Source organism: Xenopus laevis, chromosome 9_10L, assembly GCF_017654675.1.
Source record: "Xenopus laevis strain J_2021 chromosome 9_10L, Xenopus_laevis_v10.1, whole genome shotgun sequence".
NCBI classification, from domain to species: domain Eukaryota; kingdom Metazoa; phylum Chordata; class Amphibia; order Anura; family Pipidae; genus Xenopus; species Xenopus laevis.
Window position 1 is genome coordinate 17,667,035 of NC_054387.1, and position 11,146 is coordinate 17,678,180.

Sequence of the window (11,146 nt, forward strand, 5' to 3'; positions counted from 1 at the left end):
CTGCCTCTCTGACTCTCCGTCTCTCCATCTGAACTATCCTCCTCTTGCTCTCTTCTACTGGGCACCCACAAAACATCAATCTCCTCATCATCATTCTCCTCAGATGCATCAATTTCTTCTAACAGCTCACAGAAGGAAGCAGCAGCGGGGACCTCCTCGTCATCACTCATTATGTCCATCTCTGTTGTGTTCTCTGCCAGAATTAAATCTGGTGTAACGTCCTCATCTCCTTCATCTTCTTCTGCCAATAATGGTTGCGCATCACTCAGTTCAAGAAACTCATGTGAAAATAACTCCTCTGACTCCAGTGAAGAAGGGGCGCCGGTGGTGGAGGAAGTGTTACGTGGGGTGCCCATAGCAGTGGAGGATGAGGAGGATGTTGTGGTAAAGTTAGAAACGGTAGAGGATGGGGTGTGCTGTGTAAGCCAGTCAACTACCTCTTCAGCATTTTGGGAGTTCAGGGTCATTGCCTTTTTAAAACTGGGCAATTTCCTAGGGCCACAGGATAGCATAGCAGCACGGCCCCTAGTGCCTCTGCGTGGCGGCCTGCCTTTGCCTGGCATTATTTTTAAAACAAAAACAACAACAACTCAGGTGGTGTTTCTGGAGACGGTATTATTATTGATATTTAGACAGAATGTGAAAAAGCTCACACAGCTAAGTGGCAGTGGTTTGAAAATGAAGAACACACTGGGCAAATAATGCCTGCAAGGTCAACGTATACACTACAGCAGTGGTGGATACGGAATATATTATTGCTGCTTGAAAAACGTCACTCAGGTGGTGTTTCTGGAGACGGTATTATTATTGATTTTTAGACAGAATGTGAAAAAGCTCACACAGCTAAGTGGCAGTGGTTTGAAAATGAAGAACACACTGGGCAAATAATGCCTGCAAGGTCAACGTATACACTACAGCAGTGGTGGATACGGAATATATTATTGCTGCTTGAAAAACGTCACTCAGGTGGTGTTTCTGGAGACGGTATTATTATTGATATTTAGACAGAATGTGAAAAAGCTCACACAGCTAAGTGGCAGTGGTTTGAAAATGAAGAACACACTGGGCAAATAATGCCTGCAAGGTCAACGTATACATTACAGCAGTGGTGGATACGGAATATATTATTGCTGCTTGAAAAACGTCACTCAGGTGGTGTTTCTGGAGACGGTATTATTATTGATATTTAGACAGAATGTGAAAAAGCTCACACAGCTAGATGGCCACTGGGCAAATAATGCCTGCAAGTGCACTACTATTGGTGCACTACTATGAAGAACAGCAAACAGCACTGGACACCTTAAAGAACAGTAAGATAAGTAAAATAAAAAAAAAAATATATGTATATTAAAAAAAAAAAATTTTCTCGGGTTGGTGCTGCTGAACTACTAGGAGCAGCACAGTAGCACACCAGTCCCAATCCCCAACACTGCTAGACTAATAGCACTTGGCTGTTAAAGTAGCAAAGTAAAACAACAAAAAAGAAAATAAAAGCAGTCTTTACAAGGACTATTGGGTTATTACAGCAGTCAGCAGATGAGATCAGAAGAGATCAGTGCCCACAGCAGGCAGCTACATACAGAGCACTGCAGTAGAAGGTAGATTACTAGCCAGCAAAGCTACCCTAAAATGTCCCTCAAATCCCTGCAGACTTCTGTCCCTCCAATACAGAGCAGTATCAAGTAGATTACTAGCCAGCAAACTTACTATCAACTGTCCCTCAAAGAAATCAGTGAAATCAGTAACAGCTCTCTCCCTACACTAGCTCTTGCAAGCACACACAGGCAGAATGAAAAAACGCTGCAGGGCTTCAGTTTATATATGGAAGGGGAGTGGTCCAGGGGGTGTGGGGGTGGTCCAGGAGGGAGAGCTTCCTGATTGGCTGCCATGTATCTGCTGGTCTGGGGTGAGAGGTCAAAAAAAAGCGCCAGGTAAGGCGAACCCAAAATGGCGAACGTCGCGCGACGTTCGCGAACATTCGGCGAGCGCGAACAGCCGATGTTCGCGCGAACAAGTTCGCCGGCGAACAGTCCGCGACATTCCTACCAATGTTAAATCCAAAAAGCCTAGAGCATGAAGGTGTGGGAGCCCCATTGTACGTAGGGAGAAGATTGACAAGATTCAGTGCAATGTGGGCTCGAGTTTGCCCAGACAAATGGGTATTAGACGTAATCTCGAAAGCTTACAAACTAAAGCTTCTGAAAAATCTTCCTCACCACTACATCTCTTCAGACAAGCGGAGATCCGCGAAGAGTTCTTCAGCACTAAGATCTATCATTCGGGACTTGCTGAAAAACAAGATGATATCAAAGGTCCCTCAAGAGCAAAAGTTCTCAGGAATATATTCCCATCTTTTTCTCAGACAGAAGCAGAATGGAGAATTCAGAGTTATCCTCAACCTCAGAAGAGTGAACAGACAGTTGGAAGTTCCTTCTTTCAAGATGGAAACCCTTAAATCAATCACTCAGTGTGTGGATCCAGGCGACTGGCTAGTGATCGTGAAGATAGTGAAGATATAAAAGACGCTTATTGGCACATTCCAGCGAAGAGATCTCACAGGAAGTTTCTAGGGTTCAAGATTCTGAACGAATATTATCAGTATGCCGTCCTTCCATTTGGGCTGGCCACAGCTCCCAGGTTATTCACAAAAGTCTTGGCACCCATCATAGCAAATCTAAGGCTCCAGGGTGTTCAGTTGTTCGCTTATTTAGACGATATCCTTATTAAAGCCCAGTCGAAAGAGGTTCTCGAAGTTCATCTGACAGAAGTGTCTGGTTATCTCAAAAAATTTGGATGGATAGTGAACTGGGAGAAAAGTATTGTGATTCCGGCCCAACGGCTAGAGTTTCTGGGAGTAATCATCGACACAGAGAACTTCAATCTAAGTCTCCCAGAGAGAAGGATTCAGGATATTCAAAACTCAGTAAATAAGTTCCAAGCCAGAACTACGCAGACAGCGGTAAGCTGCCAGAGAATAATAGGGAAATTGATTTCCACAATAGACTGTGTGAAGTGGGCCCAAGTTCACACCAGAATGCTACAATATGAATTTTTGACCAAATGGGATCACAATTACCTCCGACCTCACCAACAGATCCTGCTGGAGCCGACTACAGTTCAGTCCCTGAATTGGTGGACAAAAGCTGTAAACCTTCGACACCCAGTGTCTTTGAGTCAGCCACAATGGGTGGTGCTGACCACAGATGCCAGCAAGTGGGGCTGGGGGGCCCACATACTGGGGTTCGAGACTCAGGGCAGGTGGGATCTATCGGAAATCCCCAAATCTTTCAGATGGAAAGAGCTGAAGGCAGTGTTCCTGGGACTGTTAACATTCAAGAGTCATCTTCTGTCACGGGGGCCTATCAGCTCCCAGCGGGGAGTAGTCCAGACTGAGGAGGAAGCCCAAGGGGTAGTCCAAGTTCGTAGTACAGTTTGGGATCAGGCAGAATCGTAGTCAAAAGTCCAGGCAAAGTTCAAAAGGCAGGCAGATATATAGCAGAATCAAAATACAGGCAAGGTCAAAGTCCAGGAAATAGAACACCCAGGAGTGTACAAGGCAAAACCTATAATCGGGCATTGAACCTGTGACCCGGATGGCCTTTTCAGTTCAAATTTCGTGACATGCGCATGACATGCGCGTGACATCATTGCGTCAATGCGCTGGCACCGCAAATACCCAAGTGTGAGCCATGGGCACCGCCATCTTGGATGCTGAAGACGGACACGCCGGCTGGCGCTCTTCACGGACCTGACATCTTCTTAACAAGTCAGTTCTGATCAGATCAGACAATATGACTTCGGTCAGATATCTGAACAGGCAAGGATCAAGAGGTCTGTAGGACTTGACCATACATATATTTTCATGGGCAGAAAAGAACTTGAAAGAACTGAAAGCGGAATACATTCCAGGAGTCCACAATGTGATAGCAGACAGACTGAGCAGCGCTATGCCCCAATCTGGGGAATGGGAACTCCATCAATCAGTCTTCAAGGTAATCCTATAGAAATGGGGTCCGTTCTGTCTCGATCTTATGGCAACGAGAGCGAACACGAAATTACCGAAGTATGTCTTCTGGACAGCTGATCAAGATGCTTGGATGATGGATGCATTTTCCATCCAATGGAAATTTCGCAGGGCATATGTATTCCCTCCTGTGCCTCTGATCCCATGAGTTCTGAGGAAGATAAAAGAGGATCATGCGTAAATAGTTCTGGTGACACCTTGGTGGCCGAAGAGGCCCTGGTTTTCACAAATACTGCTCCTATCAAAGGACTTCCCGCTCAGACTTTCCAATCGACAGGATCTGATGACACAGGGCGAGGTAATCTATCCTCACCCGGGCAGATGGGCCTTGATGGCGTGGCTCTTTATTTATCTATTGGCAGCAAGGAAACCTAACACCTTACAAAAGTATTTCATCACTTGGGAAAAATTTGGCAAGTGGTGTGAGGAAGCTAAAGTCAATCCACTTCAGGGGTTCAGCTTGTGGAGTTTTTACAGAAAGCTTTAGAGTTTAAATTAAGTATTTCCACCCTCAGGGGTCAGATGACAGCCATTTCCTATTTCTCTAAAGTGCCATGGTCTCAAAATACACTGGTTAAGAAGTTCTTCCAGGGGGCCAAAAAACTTGCACCAGTTGTTAGACCCCAGATCCCTCCGTGGGACCTAAGTCTGGTTTTAAACACACTTACCAGGGAACCTTTCAACCCATAGAGGACATTTCTTTAAAGATGTTAAACTTAGAAATGTGACGTCATTTTGGGACTTCGCCAATTTACTAACGGGCACAGCCTTTACTTCGCTAGCGAAGGAGATAGACTATAGTGCTACTTTGCACTCTTACGCCAGGCGAAGTTTCGTTCTGGCGAAAGAGCGTCACTTCGCAAATTCACTAAGATGCGTCTTTTACTGAACGTTGCCTGTTCCGCCAGACTTGCCTTCGCCAGCTCAGACCAGGTGAATTGCAAAGTCCCAAAAAACGCTGTAGTCTTTTACTTTTCCAGGGTGATAGGCTGCAAAAGTCTGTAAAAAAATTTTCAGGGTACCTGAGCTCCCCCATTCATTTCCAAACAAATGGCACATAAACTATACACTGGGCACATGTGTAGGGCATCATAACAACTCTATTTTATTTTATTAAGGTTCCCTGGGCTTGTGTAGTGTAAAGTATTTGCTGCAACATATACATCCATTCAACTTTAACTTCCACACTTAGCCAACACTAGCACAACTTTGCTTCGCATGGTGCAGTAACGCTAGCGCAACTTCCCCAGAGTTCAGCGCCTTGGATGCAACTTAGGATTTTAGTGAATTAGCGTTGTCCATTGCGAATCTATACCTGATGAAGTGTTGCAATGTGAGCAAAGCCGGTGCTGCCGAATTTTCAGAGGTTAGTGAATTTGCCCCTATGAGACACAGGGCAGGTCGGCTTGTGCATTTCACATCATGGTCAAAATCTCCATGGACTTCCTTGTATGACATCCATTTTCTGGCAGAATTCTGGGGCACAATGTTAATCATTCTGATCTCATGTATTCCCTCGCATGTTATATGCTGGCAAGTAACCTGCCCTTATATGGACACATATGTATTGACTTGTATCTCAGGGACATCTCCAAATTCCTCTTTGCTTAGCCCCTCTGCCTTATAGTAAATGTAGGTGCTACAACTTGGCATAACAAACACAGGAGTACAGTGCAATTTGCTTTGCTTGCCATTAGCCTCTTGCGATTGGAATCAGTCCTATATTGTTAATGTGTAGTGGAGAGTACTCACTGTATTTTTGAGGCATTTAAAGGAGACCTGTCACCTAGACATAAAAAGCTGTATAATTAAAGTTCTTTTCAAATTAAACATGAAATCCAAATTCTTTTTTTTTTTTATTAAAACATCCATACTGGTTATAAACTTGTTTAAAAGTCTCAGCTGTCAATCATATATTGCCTTAGGCATAGAGGCAGGGCGGGCAATTACTTTCACTTTCCTTTCCGCATATCCTAAATGCCAGTGCACCCCCGCATTCCCCCTCCCTCCTCACCATGTAATAATGTAGCCAGGGCATGGGCATCAAGTGTCCCATTCTGGCACATAAGATTTTGGCATGATGCAAAGCTTGCCTTAATAACAGTGTAAATTGCAAGTGAAGTTTATTTTGTTTGACTCACATCATAAATTAGGATTTGGAATTATTTCTTAAAGGAGAACTAAAATCACTACTCTGCACCGATAAGTGATTACTGTCTTGGGGGTGGGAGGATGCAGGGAGGGGGGCGATCTAGGCTAGTAGGTGGGGCTTTCTTATTGGGGGGTTTAGTTCTACTTTAAAGTGACAGGTCCCCTTTAATGGGATAGGTTTATCCATATTAAAGGGGAGCTAAAATTGTTTTTGTTGAACAAAGCAACAATAAAGAAATGTTGTGCAACACAATAATAAATGGTAATTATCAATGGACAACTTTCGACTGCACTCACATTCTATTAGTACGTTTGGTGGACATAATTTGGATTAAAGTCTGATTCGGTAGGTGGAAAATCCCTGTGGCTAAGTGCAGTAATGGAACATGTAAGGGAATAACTACTCCTTTATAGCATGGGCCTGATTTATAATCCAGTTATTGGCCCCCAAGCTCTGGTGAATAAATGAAACAAAGAGTCATCCCTTTGGGGGCCTGTCCAGTTAATAATTTTTGGATACACAACCAGGGGCGCCACCTTTTCTGGAAAAAAATACCGGCTTTCCTAAACATTTAGCTTTTTTCCCTATTAATAACATTGGGATTAACCATCATTTTTACCAACCAGGCCGGTAAAATACCGGCCAGGTGGCAACCCTATTCCCATCGCTTTCCATTCTTGCGCAGGAGTAGGTCCGGGTTGGGCGGGATGCATCGCTAGTGCAGAGAGTGCAATTGCAACTTGCCTCATTTTCAACCAGCTTTATTCAAACAGCTCCTCCCCCAAATCCCAGTATTCCCATAGGACTAGCTGTTCGCTGAGACTTCTAATTCAGGAAGAAGTGGGCTGAGTCTGGCTCTAGCGCATGAGAATGTAGCCTCTGTGAGTGTTCCTGTTTCAGACCATAATGTTATTGGCAGTTATCTAATTTTGGGGGGCTGGGTACATAGTGTAGAAATGTGCAAAATACAGAGCAAAGGCTGTCCAGGAGCAGTATAAGTTGTAGTACTGCAAGGTCGCAGGTTGGACAGTTCGTATTATCTGCTTTGCTTATTCCACTAATACCCCGGGATGTGGAGGGAAATATCTGGAATAAGGGGCAACAATAAGCCAGAGTGTTGTGTTGAACCACAGCGAAAACAGTACTTTCTATTTGTATTTGCTGTATGGTTTTGCAGTGTAGGTGAATCCCGTTCCTTTGCACTGTGCATTATTAGGCAACAGTGTTGAATTCACAATCTGTACATTCCCAGCAGTTCCCTGACTGAGAGTTTTAGCCTCTGCCACTGCTGTTTCAATTTGGTTAGCAACTGTAATAGCCTTTGCAAGGGGTTAAATCCTGCTCTAGGAGCAGTCTCTCTCTAATGCGAAGTGAGTTTGTTTTTTCCACTATTTGGTCTCTTAGTATTTCATCTGTTAGAGTCCCAAACTCATAGGTAACAACCAGCTCTCTCAAAGCTGCTACAAATTGTTCTGTGGATTCGCCATTACATTGTCCACGTTGGCGGAATTTATATCTTAGTTTCAGCAACCACATTTACTCTTGGCACGAAAAAGTTCTTTATAGCAGTAAGAGCAGTTTCATAAGTCTCATCAGGTAATGTATAGAATATATGCAGTCCCTCTGCTCCCAGGCAGTGAATAAGTAAAGCTTTCTAGCAGCAGAAATCTCCCCTTGGTCAGCAGCAATAATGTAATTTTCAAACATACGGATCCAAGCAGTAAAAGGTATGGTTGGCTCACCAGGGTTTGGAAGAAAAGGTGCAGGCTGCTGCAGAGGTAGAAGAGCCATTTTGTCGTCAATTTGTTATGTTTAGGGTAGCCGAGGATGAGTAGAGTATAACAGTGACAGGAAGTATGCACAGTATAAGTCTGAGCACAGTGACATCTACAGGCCATTTGTATAAACACCACAGGGTGCAGAAGAAAGTACAGACTGGGTAAAGATGGGCAGTGCCAAGTACCAGATTAATATAAAACAGATATTATAGATCCAGTAGCAGTGGAGGAGGGTGGGGGTTTGGCAGTGTGAATAGATATATGGAAGGATGGCACTGTCCTGGGCACAGGTATAATATATGCGGGTATAGCTGTGCTGAGCGATTAAAGGAAACTTTTTTTGATTTTTATAGCCAAGCAATACATTCCTCTGTAAGCATGGGCATAAAACCTTATTGGGGGGGGGGATGAGAAATGGACAAGGGGGTTGGTACATACAAATAAAGGTTAAATTGGGGGCAGAACTAATGATGTCCCAATCACCCCAGCTCACATTTACATCCAGTGAGTAACAGGTGGCAAATGTACTGGTGTAAAGGGCACAGTTTTGTCTCAACAAGTAAAGAGCCAAAGGTCTGGTTAAAAAATAATAAAAAGTCAGCAAATACAGTCACCAGGTGTGGGGTTTTGCCTCCCATGGTGGCTCATGGCTGAAATGGCACTGATCAGAATAACAACGTTTTTTTTAAACATTTTTTTATTCTTTCAATCTTCTGGCACCTTTGCATGAGATTTTGTAATGACTGCTAAATGCAAATGCAAAATTTCCTATCCATTTCCATTTTGTTTACCAAAGTACATGAGCATTGCCATGGGATCTCGGAGGCATCTTTGGCTTGGTTCCATTTGCCAGTGTTGCCACTCAGGCCCGGACTGGCAATCTGTGGGTTCTTGCAAATGCTAGAGGGGCTGTTTGGGCCTCTGTGTAGACTGATTGAGCCTCTGTGTACCTGAAACGCCAGGGCCTATTTTAATTCCCAGTCCAGACCTGTTTCCACTAATCAGTGGTTCAAAGTGACCATGAATGTGCTGGTACAGTACTGTGCTGGTGCCTTTTTCATTACATCTTGCACCTCAGTTCAATTTAAAGACACTGGTCAACTACTGCTCACTAGAGCGCTAAATCTCCTGCTTGGCCAAACATTGACAAATTGAGAGATTTTTGTATACAAGGTATAAACAGCACATTTGCTGCAGGAACACTTTGTACATTTTAACCCTGAGGAATATTCCATTAACAGTCTGACTCTGATGGCAGTTCTTGTGACAGTGAATCCACTTGTAGAAGAAATACCCCTTACCCTTTATCTGGGATGAGGAAAAACAAGTCCCACCAGTTTCTGAGTGACAGCAGAAATTTCTATTTTCATTCCTTTTCTTCCTGCTTTCAGCAATGGCGGCTGCTGATCTAAGAGATGATCTTACCTGCTCCATCTGCCTGAGCATTTATACTGATCCTGTAGCTCTGCCATGTAGCTACAACTTCTGCCAGGACTGCATTGGGGGAACACTAGATGTGCAGAGCGAGATGGAGGAAGATCCTTCCTGCCTTGAATGTAGAGAAACATATAAAAGAAAATCTGAACTGAAAAGTAACCTTAAGCTTTCAACTCACCAAGAACAGGATGAGACTGGGATCTTCTGTACTTTTTGTATTCATTCTACTGTACTTGCTGCTAAAACGTGTCTGCACTGTGAGGCTTCTATGTGTGATGCCCATGTGAAGGTGCACAGCAAATCATCAGAACATGTCTTAGCTGAACCCACCACTTCTCTGGGGAACAGAAAATGCTCTGTACATCATAAGATCCTGGAGTATTATTGCTGTAAAGATGGTTGCTGTATCTGTGCCTCCTGCTGTCTGACCGGAGAGCACAGGGGCCACAGGGTGAAGCTGCTGAATGAGGCCTCCAAGAAGAAGAAAAAGAAACTAAGGAATGTTCTGGAGAAACTGAGCCCAGAGAGAGACGAGACTGAGAGAGGAGTCCAGAGACTGCAAGAGAACAGGAGAGAAGTGGCAGAAAAAGCAGCCGATGAGAAAGAAAGAATCACTGCCCTGTTTAGGGTCATCAGGGAACAGCTGGAAACCCTTTAGAAGCGACTCCTGAGTGACATCACAAGGCAGAAACAGAAGCTTTCCCTCCAAGTCACCAGTCTGATCCGTGAGCTGGACATAAAGAAGGCTGAGTTGTCCAGGAAGATCCGTCACATTGAGGAGCTGTGCAACATGGCAGATCCACTCACTGTCCTACAGGAACAGGAATCAGATGGAGCTGCCTTTTGTGTGGCTGAGGGGGCAGATAATGAGGACAGTGAGAGAGATGATATTAAGGTTCCTGCTGTATGGGATGTGGATCTGATCTCAGATACATTACTCACAGGCTTAACTGGGATTGTGACTGGGGTAAAGGAAAAGCTAATGCCTGGGCAGGAGGCTACAGATCTGTTACTGGATATTAAAATAGCAGGTAACCATGTGTCTGTATCAGGAGACAGTAAAACTTTATCCTACTCAGTAACAGAGCAGTGTAACCTACAGGCAGCAGAACTATTTCAGATTTTTCCTCAGGCTTTAAGCACCAGGAATTTGCCCTCAGGGCGACATTACTGGGAAGTGGAGGGCAGTGAATCAGGGGAGTGGTGGGTAGGGGTGGCATATCGCAGTACAAAGAAGAATATATGTTCATACAAGAATTCTGGTTATGATAAAAAGTACTGGTGTTTGTACAGATGGGATAATAATAAATATTCTGTGATACATAATAGCATAGTAACCATCTTAACTCAAAGAGCTTCAAGCAGCAGAATCAGGATCTCACTGGACTATGAGGCTGGGCTTCTGTCCTTTTATGAGCTGAGTGAGCCAATCAGACACTTACACACCTTCACTGCCAAATTCACTGAGCCCCTTCATGCTGCATTCTGGGTAGGGGAAGCTAATGCCTGGGTGAGAATCATGAGTTAGGGATTGATCAGTAGTGACTTGGGATGAGGACTAATTAGTCATGGTTGGGGTGCAGAGTTAATTAGTAATGAGTTGGGGTACTGCATTGATCAGTATTGAGTTGAGGTGTAGAACTGATTAGTACTGAAAACTGCTATTACCCACAATTTCTGGAATAAGACTACTGCTTGGAGTGCTAATATAAAATGTCTAATCAACCTCATAGACTTGAATATTTAAGAAACAAG

At 44.0% G+C, this 11,146-nt stretch overlaps 1 pseudogene; it reads left to right on the forward strand.

Moving 5' to 3' along the window:
* Positions 1 to 4,168: 4,168 nt before the first annotated feature.
* LOC108702038 lies at positions 4,169 to 11,146 on the forward strand (annotated as a pseudogene).